This window comes from Fukomys damarensis, unplaced genomic scaffold (assembly GCF_012274545.1).
Source record: "Fukomys damarensis isolate Sample0158 unplaced genomic scaffold, DMR_v1.0_HiC HiC_scaffold_19, whole genome shotgun sequence".
In the NCBI taxonomy this organism is placed as follows: domain Eukaryota; kingdom Metazoa; phylum Chordata; class Mammalia; order Rodentia; family Bathyergidae; genus Fukomys; species Fukomys damarensis.
The window spans coordinates 40845716-40859527 of record NW_022900931.1 but is presented as its reverse complement, the minus strand read 5'-3'; the positions used below and the strand labels follow the sequence as shown (position 1 = coordinate 40859527).

At 46.0% G+C, this 13812-nt stretch overlaps 1 long non-coding RNA gene across 1 annotated transcript; it reads left to right on the top strand.

Annotated features, from left to right (window-relative positions):
• The first annotated feature begins 10467 nt into the window (after positions 1-10467).
• Positions 10468-12489, top strand: LOC117286849. Its single transcript, XR_004517970.1, has 3 exons — positions 10468-10796; positions 11496-11557; positions 12414-12489. It is a non-coding gene; the product is annotated as an uncharacterized LOC117286849 (long non-coding RNA).
• Positions 12490-13812: the final 1323 nt, after the last annotated feature.

Genomic DNA, 13812 nt, shown 5'->3' with positions numbered 1-13812 from the left:
CCCCATTCCCCTGCCCTCCCTTCAACCCCTCCACCCCTCCCTATCTATAAAGACTTCATTTCTGTTTTTTCATTTTCTCATGTTAATTCTAGTCCCAACTTTCTTTTCCCCTACCCCTACCTCTCCCACTTCCCCTTCCCTTTTGCCCCTTTCTTCCTGTTTCACATTACCTATCATACCTTTTAGTACTTATTTACAGTTTCAGTTTCTCACACTATTCGATATTTACACATAGGTGTCCTATTTATTTCGCTTGAGTATCACCTCAATGTGCACCCATTTAGCTATAAATGTTTCTAGTTGCTCATTCTTTATGGCTGAGTAGTATTCTACTTTGTAAAAAAATCTACATCTTCTTTATTCAGTCTCCCATTGATGGGCAACTGGGCTTCTTCCAAGTTTTAGCTATTACAAACTGTGCTGCTGGGAACATGGGTGAGTGTATATCACTGTGGTATGATTCTTTTAATTCTTTGGGGAAGATACTTTACATTACAACAATGTAATGATATTCATTGTTGGAAATTTGCACCTTTACATAATCCATCTTAGTTCTTATTTTTTGGGGGGTGTCAAATGGGTCTTCCAATCCTAGTTGTTTGAGGTATCTCCATTCTGATTTCCACAGCGATTGCACCAGTGTACACTCCCACCAGCAGTGGAGCAGGGTTCCTTTTTCCCCACAGACCCACCAGTGTTATTGGTTGATTTCAAGATAGCAGCCATTCTGGGGTGAGGGAGAATTTCAATGTTTTCATTTGCATCTCTCTAATGACCAGTGATGTTGAGCATTTTTTCTTATGTTTATTTGCTATTTCTACTTCTTTGGGAAATGTCTGTTCATTTCAGATGCCCATTTTTGGATTGGGTCTTTAAATTTGGGAGGTCTGATTTTTTTTAAAGTTCTTTATATATTCTAGATAGTAGAGCTTTGTCTGAGGAACAGCTAGTGAAAAGTATTTCCAATGTTGTGGGTTGTCTCTTTGCACCATTAGTTGTTTCTCTTGCTGAGCAAAAGCTTTTTAATAAGAAGAGATCCCACTTGTTGGTTGTTTGTGCTAGTTTATGGGCAACTGAGGTTTTGTTCATAAAATCTTTTCCTACACCAATGGCTTCAAGAGTTCTATCTAACCTCTCTTCCAGCTGATTTAGTGTTTCTGTTTTATTACTTAGATCTTTAATCCATTTTTATTTTAGTTTAGTGCATGGTGAGAGATATAGGTCTAGCTTTAATCTTTGGCAAGTTGAAACCCAATTTTTCCAGCACCATTTATTAAAAACGCTATCTTTCTTCTAGTGAGGGTGTTTGGCTTCTTTGTAGAAGATGATTGGCTGAGTGTGTCTGGAATTGTTTCTGCATGTTCTAGTCTGTTCTACTGGTCCTCAGGTCTGTTTCTTTGCCAGTACCATGCAACTTTTTTCACAGTAGCTCTGTAGTATAGTTTCAAGTCAGGGATTGTGATACCCTCTACCTTGCCTTTATTGCCTAGAATTGCTTTTGCTATTCTAGGTCTGTTCTAGTTCCAAATGAATTTTTGGATTGTTTTTTCTCGTTCTGTGAGGTATGCTGCTGGGATTTCAATTGGGATTGCATTGAATCTATGTAGCTGTTTTGGAAGTATGGCCATTTTCACTATGTTGATTCTTCTTACTCAGGAGCAAGGGATGTCTTTCCATTTTCTGATATCTTCAATCTCTTTTTTTTTAGAGTGTTGTAGTTTTCAGAGTAGAGGTCTTTTATACCTTTTGTTAGGTGGATTCCTAGATATTTCAATTTTTTGGATGCTATTGTGAATGGAATTGTTTATCCCATTTCTCTTTCAGTGAGTCTATTTGTCCTGTACAGGAAAGCTATTGATTTTTGTGTGTTGACCTTATATCCAGCTACTTTGCTGAATTTGTTTATTAAGTCTAGAAGACTTTTGGTGGAGTTCTTGGGGTCTTCTAAATAGAATATCATGTCATTTGAAAATAATGACAATTGACTTCTTCATTTCCTATTTTTATTCCTTTTATTTCTTTCTCTTGTCTGATGGCTGTGGCTAATGTTTCTAGAACTATATTGAACAGGAGTGGCGATAGTGGACATCCTTGTCTTATTCCTTATTTTAGTGTGAAGGGTTTCAGTTTTTGACCATTTAGTATGATATTGGCTGTTGGTTTTTCATAGATGGCTTTTATCAAATTTAGGTAGAGACCATCTAGTCCAATTTTTTGGAGGGTTTTCATCATAAATGTGTGTTGGATTTTGTCACATGCTTTCTCTGCATCTATTGAGATGACCACGTGGTTTTTGTCCTTGGCTCCATTAATATACTGTACTACATTTATTGATTTGTGCATGTTGAACCATCCCTGCATCCCTGGGATAAATCCCACTTGGTCAGGGTGTATGATCTTGTTAATGATTTCCTGCATTCTATTTATGAGAATCTTATTAAAGATTTTTGTATCTATGTTTATTAGTGAGATTGGCCTATAGTTCTCTTTTTTGGTTGGGTCTTTCTATGCTTTGGGGATCAAGGTGATGCTTGCTTCCAGGAATGAATTCGGGAGTATTGCTTCCCTTTTAATTTCACTGAAGAGTTTAAACAGGAGTGGCAGTAGTTCCTCTCTAAATGTCTTCTAGGATTCAGCAGTGAAGCCATCAGGACCCGAACTTTTCTTAGTTTGTAAGTTTTTAATTGCATTTTCAATGTCATTGATTGATCCTGGGTTGTTTAGAAATTTTAGGTCATCTTCATTCAACTTTGGTAATTCATTTGTATCTAGGAATCTGTCCATTTCTTCTGTATTTTCCATCTTATGGGCGTATAGGTTCTCAAAGTACGTATTGACTATCCTCTGGATTTCTGCTGGGTTCATTGTCATTTCACCTGTTTAACTCCTAATTGCATGAATTTGGGCCTATTCTTTCTTTCTTTCTTTCTTTCTTTCTTTCTTTCTTTCTTTCTTTTTTTTTTTGATAAAGTTGGGAAGAGTTTGTCAATTTTGTTTATTCTTTTGAAGAACCCACTCTTGTCTTCATTGATTTTTTTGTATTGTTCTCTTAGTTTGCATTGCATTAATTTCTGCCCTGATCTTTATAATTTCCTCCCTTGTATGAGCTTTGGGTTTATCTTACTCATCTTTTTCTAGAAGCTTGAGGTTCAGCATCAGGTTGTGTAATTGAGCTCACTCTGTTTCCCTAATATGAGTATTCACTGCTATGAATTTTCCTCATAAGACTGCTTGCATTGTGTCTCATAGATTCTGATATGTTGTATTGTCATTGTCATTTAATTGTAGGAACTGTCTGACTTCTTTAATTTCCTCTGTGACCCATTGGTCATTTAGAAGTGTGGTGTTCAGTTTCCACATGTTTATGAAATTCTTGCCCTTTCTTTTGCTATTGATCTCTAATTTCATCACACTATGGCCTGATAATATACAGGGGATAACTTCATTTCTTTTGCCCTTACTTAAACATATTCTATGAGCGAGTATGTGGTATACTTTAGAGAATGATCCATGTGCAGCCAAAAAGAATATGTATTCTGATTTTGTGGATTGGAACACTCTGTAAACATCTGTTAAGTTCATTTATTCAAGAGTTTGATTGTGTTCTAGTATTTCATTGTTTATTCTTTGTCTGGTTGTTCTATCTGACAGTGAGGTAGTGAGGTCCCTCACTACTATGTACTAGTGCTTATATGACTTTTTTATGTCTGTTAGTATTTGTCTTATATAGTTGGGTGCATTTGTGTTTGTGCATATATATTTATGATTGTCATCTCTTCCTCTTGTTCCCTTTACAAGGATGCAGTGTCCTTCTTTGTCTCTCTCAATCAGTGTTAGTTCAAAATCCACTTGATCTGCAAAGAGAATAGCTAGTCCTGCTTTTTTTTATTTTTGTTCCTGTGGCATGGAGTATTGTCTCCCAGCTTTTAACTTTCAGTCTATAAGTTTATTTTGAATTAAGTGTGTTTCTTGTATGCAGCATATTGTTGGACCTTGCTTCTTGATCCATTTTGCCAGTCTATTTCTTTTAATTGGTTAATTGAGACCATGAACATTGATGGTTATAACTGATATGCATTGACTTATCCTTGTCATGACGTTTTCTTTTTGTTGGATTCTCCCTCTTTGCATTTAATTTCTTGTTATGCCTGATGGATTCATTCTTCCTGGGGTTGTGATCCTCATTGTCTTTTCCTAGGGTATTGTTTAAAATTTTTTGGAGTGCTGTTCAGTATTCAGGAAGCTCCTAAGGTGCCCTTTCTCATGAAAGTATCTTATTTCTCCATCAATTTTGAAAGATAGTTTTGCAGGGTACATCAATCTGGGTTGGAGGCTGTTTTCCTTTAGGGCTTGAAATATGCCACTCCATGCTCTTCTTTTTTGTGGGTTTGTGTTGAGAAGTCTGCTGTGATTCTGATGTGATTTGTTTCTTTAACTGCTCGTAGAACTTTGTTCTTTGGTTGGGTTTCTGGAATCTTAATTATTATATGCCTATGTGTAAATTTTTTTTTGATCACAGCTAGTTGAAGTGCTATAAGCCTCACTTATCTGGGTGTCAAGTTCTTTTCCCTTATTTGGGAAGTTTTCTGCCATTACTTCTGTGAGCAGCTTTTTTTTTTTAAATGTCATCTGCACTCTCTTCTGCTTCTTCATTGACTCTGATCAGTCTTATGTTATTCTTCTTTGAATTGTCTAACAGCTGCTGGATTGATCTCTCATATTCCCTTACTATTTTTAAGAGATTTTTCTTTTCCTAGTCACTAATTGCAATCCTATCTTCCATATGTGAAATTCTGTCCTTGTATTGGTTCATTCTGCTGTGTAAACTTTCAGTGGAGTTTTTAATCTCCTGGGAATCTGTTTGCATCTGTTTTACAGATTCCATTTGTTTTCTGTGTTGGGATTCCATCATGTTTCTCAGCTCCTCTACTTTTTTTTTTTTTTTATCTGTGTCCGCTCTAGATTTATTAATCATGTTTTACACTATGGGCACAATCTCTGCTGTTATCTGATAAATTATTTCTGATTTCATTTCTTCCAGGTCCTCTTTTGTTGCCCGTTGAGGGAGTCCAGGTGGTTGAGTATCAGATTGTTGCATCTCATTTCCCTTTGGGTTTGCCTTAGGTGATCTGGAAGTCTGGTTTTGAGACTTACTTCCATGCCTTCTCATTTCAAAGATGCAGCCTGCTGTGCCTTTGTTGAGGCAACTTTTTTGCTCACCCAGTGGTCTTCAATTCTCAACAAGCCACGAAGCAGCCATTACTCTGCTGCTCCCCAGTAACCAATTCCTGGGTTTAGCATGGTGGTCTTCCATATCCCTGAGCTGACCCATTGTCTGGTGGGCTTCTGGATGGGGCCTGTGCACACTTGGGATGGTATCTAGGTGTGCCTCTCACTGGGGCCCTGATGTAGCTGTTGTCTGGGGGCTGTGATCTCGGTTCCTGTTGTCTGTGTAGGCTTCTGGCTAGGATCCCCAGGCACTTATCAATGGTATCAGGGCCAGCCTCTGGCTGTTACTTGTGCAACTGTGTAGTTCTTTGCCAGGTGGGTCCTTGACTGTGGCTAGTGGTATGGTGGGACTCTGGATGAAGCTTGCACACTTGTGCAGCTCTTTTCTAGGTGGGCTGTGTCTTGGGCATGAGTGCCCACACCTCTGGGGTTGGAGTGGGGTCCTGGCTGGGATCCATTGCCAGCCACACCACTCTAGTCCACACAGCTGCTTTCTAGGATGTGTGTATACTTACCGATGGTATGGTGCAACTCTGGATGAAGGTTGCACACCTGTGTAGCTCTTTTCTAGGTGGGTAGTGGATTGGGCATGTGTGCCCACAATTCTGGGATTGGGCAGCCAGACTTGATTCTTTTCTTTTCTTTTCTTTTCTTTTCTTTTCTTTTCTTTATATTGTACAAACTGCACACATGCTAATACAAAGCCATGAAATGGCAACTACTTAGTTTCTTTTCTTTCTTTCTTTTTTTCTTTAATTTTTAAAAATTTTTGGTACTGGGGATCAAACTCAGGACCTTGTGCTTGTGAAGTAGGTGGTGGAACCACTGAGCTAAATCCCCAGCCCAACCTTGATTATTTTCAAAGCATCGGTGTTGAGGCTAAGGATTTGTGGGTTGAGTGAGGCAACTGTAGGGGAAGAGTGTTTAGAATAACATGCAGAGCTCTTAGCTGCAGGAAGCCCAGAGCCACAAGGGTGGGTCCTGCCTAGGCCACCTGCAGAGGCTATCAGCAAACAGGCATTCTGGGTTGTGGAAACTGTCTTCGTGTCTGGTAGGTCAGAGCTCCCTAAATAGCATGACATCCAGTGCTGTCCTCTGAACACCAAGGAACTCTTGGAAAATGGTGTTGCACTCAGAAAGTTACTGATTTGTCCAAGCTGTGTTTGCTCAGTGGAATCTTTTCACTAACAGTGTGAAGTGCGGTGACAGGGAGGCAAGAAAGATGAGACCTCTTAGCGAAAAGCTCAGGTTCCTTGGGAGAAGAAAATACTAATATGTAGAATCTAACAGGGCAGAATCTGAGACAACAAATAAAGCGTATGTGTCACAGATGCAGACCAACCAGGGGGGCCGAGGCCACTATGGGTGGAATGGCTTGGGACAGATGCAGGAGAGTCAGGACTTGAGCTGGACTCTGTAGAGGGAGAGGATGGCAGAGCTGCAGAGAGGAGAGGCACTGTGGGTGGGACCACAACCTCTGAGGGAGGAGCAGGGAGTAGATCTGTCAAACTGGCACAAAGTGAAGGGATTCAGCTGATGGGAAGTTGGCCAAAGTGAGAGCACACATCCTGGCTAGCTGGCAGAGTGTTGGTTCTTGATTCTAAAGGTGATGGGGAGCCACTGAAGATGTTTGCCATGGAGGAATGACGTGGCTGGATTCATGGACCTAACACCTTTAGAGTAGGAAGAATCCTTAGAGCGCATAAAGGTTTAATCCTTCATTTTCTAGGTGAGGAAGCAGGCCAGGAAAGAAAGGATTTCTTCACTAGCCAGCCATCAGTAAGGCTGGTTCTATGAGTCTGCCTGGCTATCAGTTCCTGTGCCCTTGGCACAGACCACATCGGAGGGGAAGCTCATCCTTGCTGCCTTCTGCTGAGCTGACTCTGCCTCACACGTCCTTCCTCAGCCCTTGCTGTCCATTTGGGATCTGAACATGTTTGGAAAAGAAGCTGTGTCCTAGTGCTGGGAGTGATGTCTGGGTGGTAGCAGTGCTTGTTTGCACAACAACTGGGGGAGCTGGAGATAGGGCTGATGACTCACTCAGAGTACAACTTGGACATCTGCTTTTTTATCCAATATTTATAGAGCAACTACTGTACTAGGCAGTTGGCACTGTGTGACATGCAGAGGCGATAGTGGGTTTCTTCGGCTGTGGAAATCAGGCCGGTAGAACACAGCAGGGAAGTGCCTAGAGGGAGGTGAACAGGGGGCTGTGGGAGCAAGAGAGAGGCCACTTAACCCAGTGTGTGTGTGTGTGTGTGTGTGTGTGTGTGTGTGTTGGTGTGTGTGTGCGCGCGCAGGTGTAATAGTCACTGTCCCATTGCTGTGATAAAATATTCAACACCCTGAAACTTAAAGGGGAGGAGGTTTGTTTTGGCTCATGGTTTCAGTGTGTTCAGTCCAGTGTTAGCTGGCTCCATGGTGGGAATGGCATTGTGGGAGGGCTGGGCAGAGGAAAGTTGCTCACATCATGGCAGCCAGGAGACAGCGTGAGGTGGGCGGAGCCAGAATGAGCCCATACCCTTCCCAGGTTACATTTTCAGTGCCCCTCTTCTGACCAGGCCCCACTTCTAAGCAGCACAGAGAGCTGTGAACTCATCAGATGACTCATGCATGGATAGCTTGTCACCTCCATGATCTAGTCACCTTCCAAAAGATGTCCACCTCTGGACATAAGAGGTTTGGGGGACACTTTCGGTCTCAACCGCAGCTGAGGGTGATGGGCACGGAGCAGGAGGGCTGGAGGGAGGCCGGAGCAGGGTCCACTCCGTGTGTCTCTCGTGCCATGCTAACTTGGGGGCTTGAGGGGTGAGGTCAGTGGAGCAGATAATAGACTATTTTTTAGTCCGTTTTAAAATTTTGGGTGCTGAGTGGCTGACACCGGACATTTACTAGTACTTGCAGAGCACTTACTTGGCAGCAGATATTGTTCTAAGCCCATGCCAACCACAGTCGGTCCTTAAAGCACTCTAAGAAACAGGACCTATTATTATCGCTGTTTTCCAGAAGAGAAACCAAGGCACAAAGTCCCCCAGCCAGTAACGGGAGAGTCAGGTCTGAAAGGCACGTCAGGGTCTGAGTCCTTAAGAAGAGCCCCTGGGCCATGTGGCCTCAGGAAGCTGAGAAATGTCAGGGCAGACACAGCGGTCCCATGACCTCTTGGGCTGCGGGGCGCTGCGGCGGGAGAGGCAGGGCTGAGGCAAGACGGTCTCCAGAGACACTGCTGTTGCCAAGGCAGGGGTGGCAGTTGCTTCTACTCAGCAAAGCCTCATGACTGTTCCCTCCACGCAAGGGCTTGGCAGTGGCCAGAATGGAGGCTCAGGTGGATGGGTAGTGAAGGCAGCAGGAAGTCTGAGGAGATGCCGGCAGTCGGGATTGTCTACCGCTCAGCTATGGGCCACCCGGGGCTGCGGGGGACAGCACTGGAATGAGTCAGGTGGACAGGAGGGAGTGGGGCAGGGATGCAGGGCACGAAGCCGGAAGGGTGGAAGCCCAGGAACATGGTGCCTAGGAAGGGTGGCGCTGGAAGACAGGCCGAGCTGGGGCGAACACTAGGAAGTGGCACAGCAGTGAGGGAAGCTAGAGAGGCTGGCCCTGGAGCGTGGACTTAGCTCCTCTGCAGGGCACTGGGGGGTGGCCTGGGAAGTAAGCAGGGCCAGTTTTCCAGGCACTGCTCTGTGCTCTGCGCACACTGAGGCTGCCTAGCTCGTGCACTCGTGACTTGCTCCTGACCACAGCTTCAGGGAGAGCAACCGAGGGAGGCAGCAGGCTAGGAGCAGGCAGGAGTCCCTGAGCATGCCGGGACTGACCTGCTGGTGTTCCAGTTGCCTTGCATCCTGTCGAGGGAAAGGGAGATGGTGAAAAAGTGGGCTCGTGAGTCTGACCTGGGAAGACGAGGGCCTCCACATTCATGCTTAATCCCCTGCCACTGGACACAGGGTTCGGCGTGCAGTTCACGCCCCATGAGCATTGGAGAGGGGTGCGTGGACGCCTGCAGTAGAGGAGGTAGTCAGATCGGTACTGGGAACCCTGCCGGCGTGAGAGACTGGCAGGTGGGGGTCAGCAGCCTGTGCAGAGTTTTGCAGTTTGTGAAACAGTCTGGGGAGGCACTGGGTGGGCTGTATCCTGCATTGTACGGAGAAATGGCTTCCGAGGCAATGCTGTTTCCGTCATGATTTGGAAGCCTTGGAGATCCTCTTTAGAGCCACAGAGAAGGGAGCTGTCATTTGGGTTGAAAGCTCATCTTGCTGAAAAGCCCGGGTTGGCTGCTGCGGCGCAGTTGGGAGTCCTCCGTGGCTGTCCTGGCCTCCCCTGCTGTGGGCTGACTCACTTCGTCCGGCACAGACAGACTGCATCTTGCATAGGAGCTGCTCTGCAGAGCTAAGGCTGTTCCCGGACAGTTACAGGAATTGTGACCTTTGGAAGCAGTGATTGCTCTACATGTGCTCCTCTAATGAGATGTTATGATATTTTATTAATGAGTCCCTAAGAGGAATCAGCTGATACCACTGTCTTCAGAAAAGCGTTTGCTTTTCTCCTCGTGGGGACTTCTTGGCCTCCTGGGTCTGCATGCTCAGGCCTGCGGTGAGGTCAGGCCTGGTTTCGTGGCTCCGGGTCTCGCTGAGTTCTAGACTGAAATCCCCCTGGCAGGCTGCTGCCTTGGGATCAGTCTCTGGGTGTCCTCTGCAGCAGATGGGGGCACCGGGATCGATGATTTAGCAAGGCCCCATGAGGCCACAGTGGCTTGCTCTGGTCAGGGAGTGTCAGGACGCAGCTCACGCTGCCAAGGGCTTCAGGGCAACAGGAAAGAGCAGGTATGGTGCACATTATTTTTGGCGGGAGGAAGTGCACGCCCAGGGTGCACATCTTCACAGCACACAGAGCGTGGTAACAATTACACCGCGCACTGAGCTACACTGGGAGCTGCTGTGAAACAGTGGCCCATCCCTGTGGCTCTTGCCCGTTAGTCACAACCCAGCCACTCCAGAGCCTTCCAGAGACCTCTTTTGGCCCTCCAGGGACCTACTGGTAGCATGGTGGCTGAGAAGCTTTAGGTCCAGGAGCCAACTTATTTTCCTTTTATTGAAAAATAATGCCTCAGAGCCTGAGATACGAGACAGGGGGCCCTTTTCAAAACAAACAGCATCTGTTTTCCAGGGCTCCCTCAAGCCCATGGCATCACCAGTCACCCGGTATCTGTTGAGAGCCGAGGGCCGTGCCCTGTGCGGTGAGCAGAAGCCCCGTGGAATGGCCCTGCGTTCCGAAGAGGAGGAGGACCACCGGCCTGGCCTTAGAGACACCCAGCCCACAGTGGAAGGTGCTGCCGCTCTGGCTCAGGACTCTGAGGTCGCTGGCTGTTCACATCGGTAGCTCTGCACCAGGAGCAGGTTCTCAGGGCTGCTTGGCAGTTTCAGAGGAAGCAGTAAGAGGGGGCAGCAGCCTTGGCCAGGGTGGGAGACTTTTTCCTCCAGGGTCTCCGTGAAGACTTGGTGCTTTAGCCACACTTTTGAGCCTCAGAGATGTCAGTACTGGAGCAGGAGGGATGGTGTCCAGGACCCTACTCCACGGTGAGTGCCTAGAGACACAGGGGGAGATGGGAAGATATGGTGAATGTTTAAATAGAAGTTTTTTATTTTTTTAATTTTTTTTTGTTTTTTGAGACAGGGTCTCACTATGTAGTTGAGACTGACCTGGAACTCACTATGTAGCCCAGGCTGGTCTTGAACTCACAGCGATCCTCCTGCCTCAGCCTCCTGAGTGCTGGGATTACAGGCATGCACCACCAGGCCCGGCTTAAATAGAAGTTATTGAAGTAAAAGACACATTGCCAAGAACGACGGGCTAAATGTGTTGGCTACAAAGGGGAATATTTTGAAGGGACTTACTGGCAATGTGTCTCTTACTGTAATACATCTTTAAATTTTTTTTCCCATTAAGTTTATGGGTCCATTTAAAACAAATAATACAGTTACATTTATCATTGGGATCTCATACCTTTACACAATAGGTCTTGCTTCTCATTTTTTCCCCATTCCCCTGCCCTCCCTTCACCCCCGTTACCCTTCCCTATTTACAAAGTGAATTTTAATATTCACTATTTTTGATCACCTTTCATTGATCAACTATTTATGACAATTTCTGCCAAATGAAGACATTACAGTGTATCCTCATCCACCTTATTCACCGGATCTGGCACGGTGTCATTTCTGGCTCTTCCCCCAAATCAAAATGACTGTGAAAAGTAAATGTTTTGAATCGATTAACAGGCATCAAGGCAGCCACGAGAGTGCAACTGAAGACACTGGCGAAAGAGGACTTGGAGGAAGAGGTGAGCGTGCCAGGATAAGCTGAGCAAGGGAGAATATTTCAAGGGGGATTCATGGAAATATGCCTTTTACATATTTAAATTTCAGTTAAGAAAATTCAAGTGTTCGTTGAATTTTTTGATTACCCCTTGTATAAATCGGTGATTCCTCAAGACAGATGTGGAGACACAGGAGGGAGCGTGGAACTCTGCAGTAATGAGTCAGAGCAGTGCCAAGTATTGTTATATTATGGGGCAAATGTTTATGCTCCTCACTCCCGGCCTCCAAATGTATGTGCTGAAGCCCTGACCCCCACTGTAATGGCATTTGGAGTTGGAGGCTAGGGGAAGTAACTGGGGTTAGATAAGGTCATGTGGGTGAGACCCTGGTCTGATGAGATTAGTGGCTTTACGTGTACAGATGGCAGAGGGTTTGCTTTGTTTCTCAAGCGCAGGCAACGAGAAAGGGCCGTGAACGCTTCAGAGAGGAGGCCGATGCCTACAAGAGATGAGGCCTCAGAGTGAAACTTACTTTGCTGGCACCTACACCTTGGGTTTCCTAGTCTTCCGAACAGAAAATACTCAGTCTGCCGTGCTCTGTTACAGCATCTTGAACAGACTAATGCGGTTCTCCAACCCTGCCGTCCCTGTTGTTTTGTTTGCAAAGATGTGTGGTCCAGAACAGCACATCCATATCCATATCCATACTTGGAGACAGATCTCACTTTCCCATAGCAAGATTCCTGAAGCAACTCTGGTTGCAGTGGGTGGGCAGGGAGTTGGGTGGCCTCCACTGGCCTCTAAGCTGGGGCCCCACAGACAGCACCTCTCAGTTCTCACCGCAGCCTGCAGAATGGGCATCGTGACCTTTGATTTACAGATGACCACGCTGAGACTCGGTCCTTTCCTCTAAGCGCAGTACCCAGACTCAGGCAATGGGAGAAAGATGGACCCTCAACAGGAGAGGTGAGTGTGTCTGGTTGGGCGAAGGGTAGGACACCGGGCGTGGCAGCACCAGCGAGTCCCTGGGTGACCCCAGGACCTGGCAAGAGGTGAAGGTTGGTGGGGGAGAGATGTGGGCAGCAGCTGCAGGATGGTGGCAGTAGTAGCTTGGGAAGTGTCTGCCCTCAGCCTGGGCTCCTACAGCCCTAGGGAATAGCCTCTGGCTTTGCTTTTGGGCTTGGCTTTGTTCATCCCACTCTTGAAACTGAGGGCCTGTCACCCACCCTTCCTCAAACCGTTTTGCTGATATCTTCCAGAAAATTGTCAAGACGACTGTACAGAGCTCTGGTGATTGTGAGAGCATGGCACGCCCAGGGTTGTGTGAGGCGTTCATCTGCCCTTCGCGGCTCCCACAGCCCTGGTGTCCGGCTCTTCCTTCCAAGCTTTTATAGCTGGGCTGGCACCTGGGCTCTGCGCTGGGCACAGCTCACTGGGTCAGTTCCCATGGGAGCTCTGGTGACCCCTGCCCCATTCTTGCAGCTGCTGCAGCTCCCTCCCAGCCCCTCAGCCTCCTACTGGCTGAGGCCATCAGGGAGGAAAGGTTGCGATCGTCAGAAGATAGCCAATGCCGCCATTTTCGCGATCACCGCCATTTTGGCGATCACCGCCCTAGAGGCAGGAAAACAGGGGACAAGAACTTGGAAGCTGAGCCTCTGGAGCCTCAGTCTTCTGCTTTACATTCCAGTAATTATCTCAACCGGCCTGGGCTTTCTTAATGAGGCCCGGGCAGTTATGCTTAATCTTAAATCAGCTTTAGTGTGTGATAAAGTACAAACACCACGTGTCTATACACCACGTATATGTATGCGTGCATATATTCTGTAGCAACTCTCTTTTGTCACCTACCTACCTAGAATAAAATTAAATTGCAGCTTTTCAGCTGAGCTGCTTATTCTCCAGGGTAGTTCTTTCTGCCACTCCACACCCAGATGTCTTTTTGAGTGTAAGTATGGGGATTTTTTTTTTTTTCTGCTTGATTGGTAGGCATCTAGAGAGCGTGCACTGCCTCTGATTAATTTGCTTTTTATAGCACTTAGCATGATGAGGCAGGCAGATAAGTGCTAATAAAGGTGTTGGTGATCCCATCACCTCCCTGTGCAGAGCACGAGGGGGCCTCAAATGTAGCTATTTATTAATTTGCATATCAGTGGTAAGGATGGCAGAGAATAGGATGGTGGGGAGGTGAGGGCTGGAGGACGCTGGGAAGCTCTGTCCCTGGAAATGCCCTTTTATCAACTCCTTCGCAGCAGAAAGCCATTGAGAACACGATAAAACTT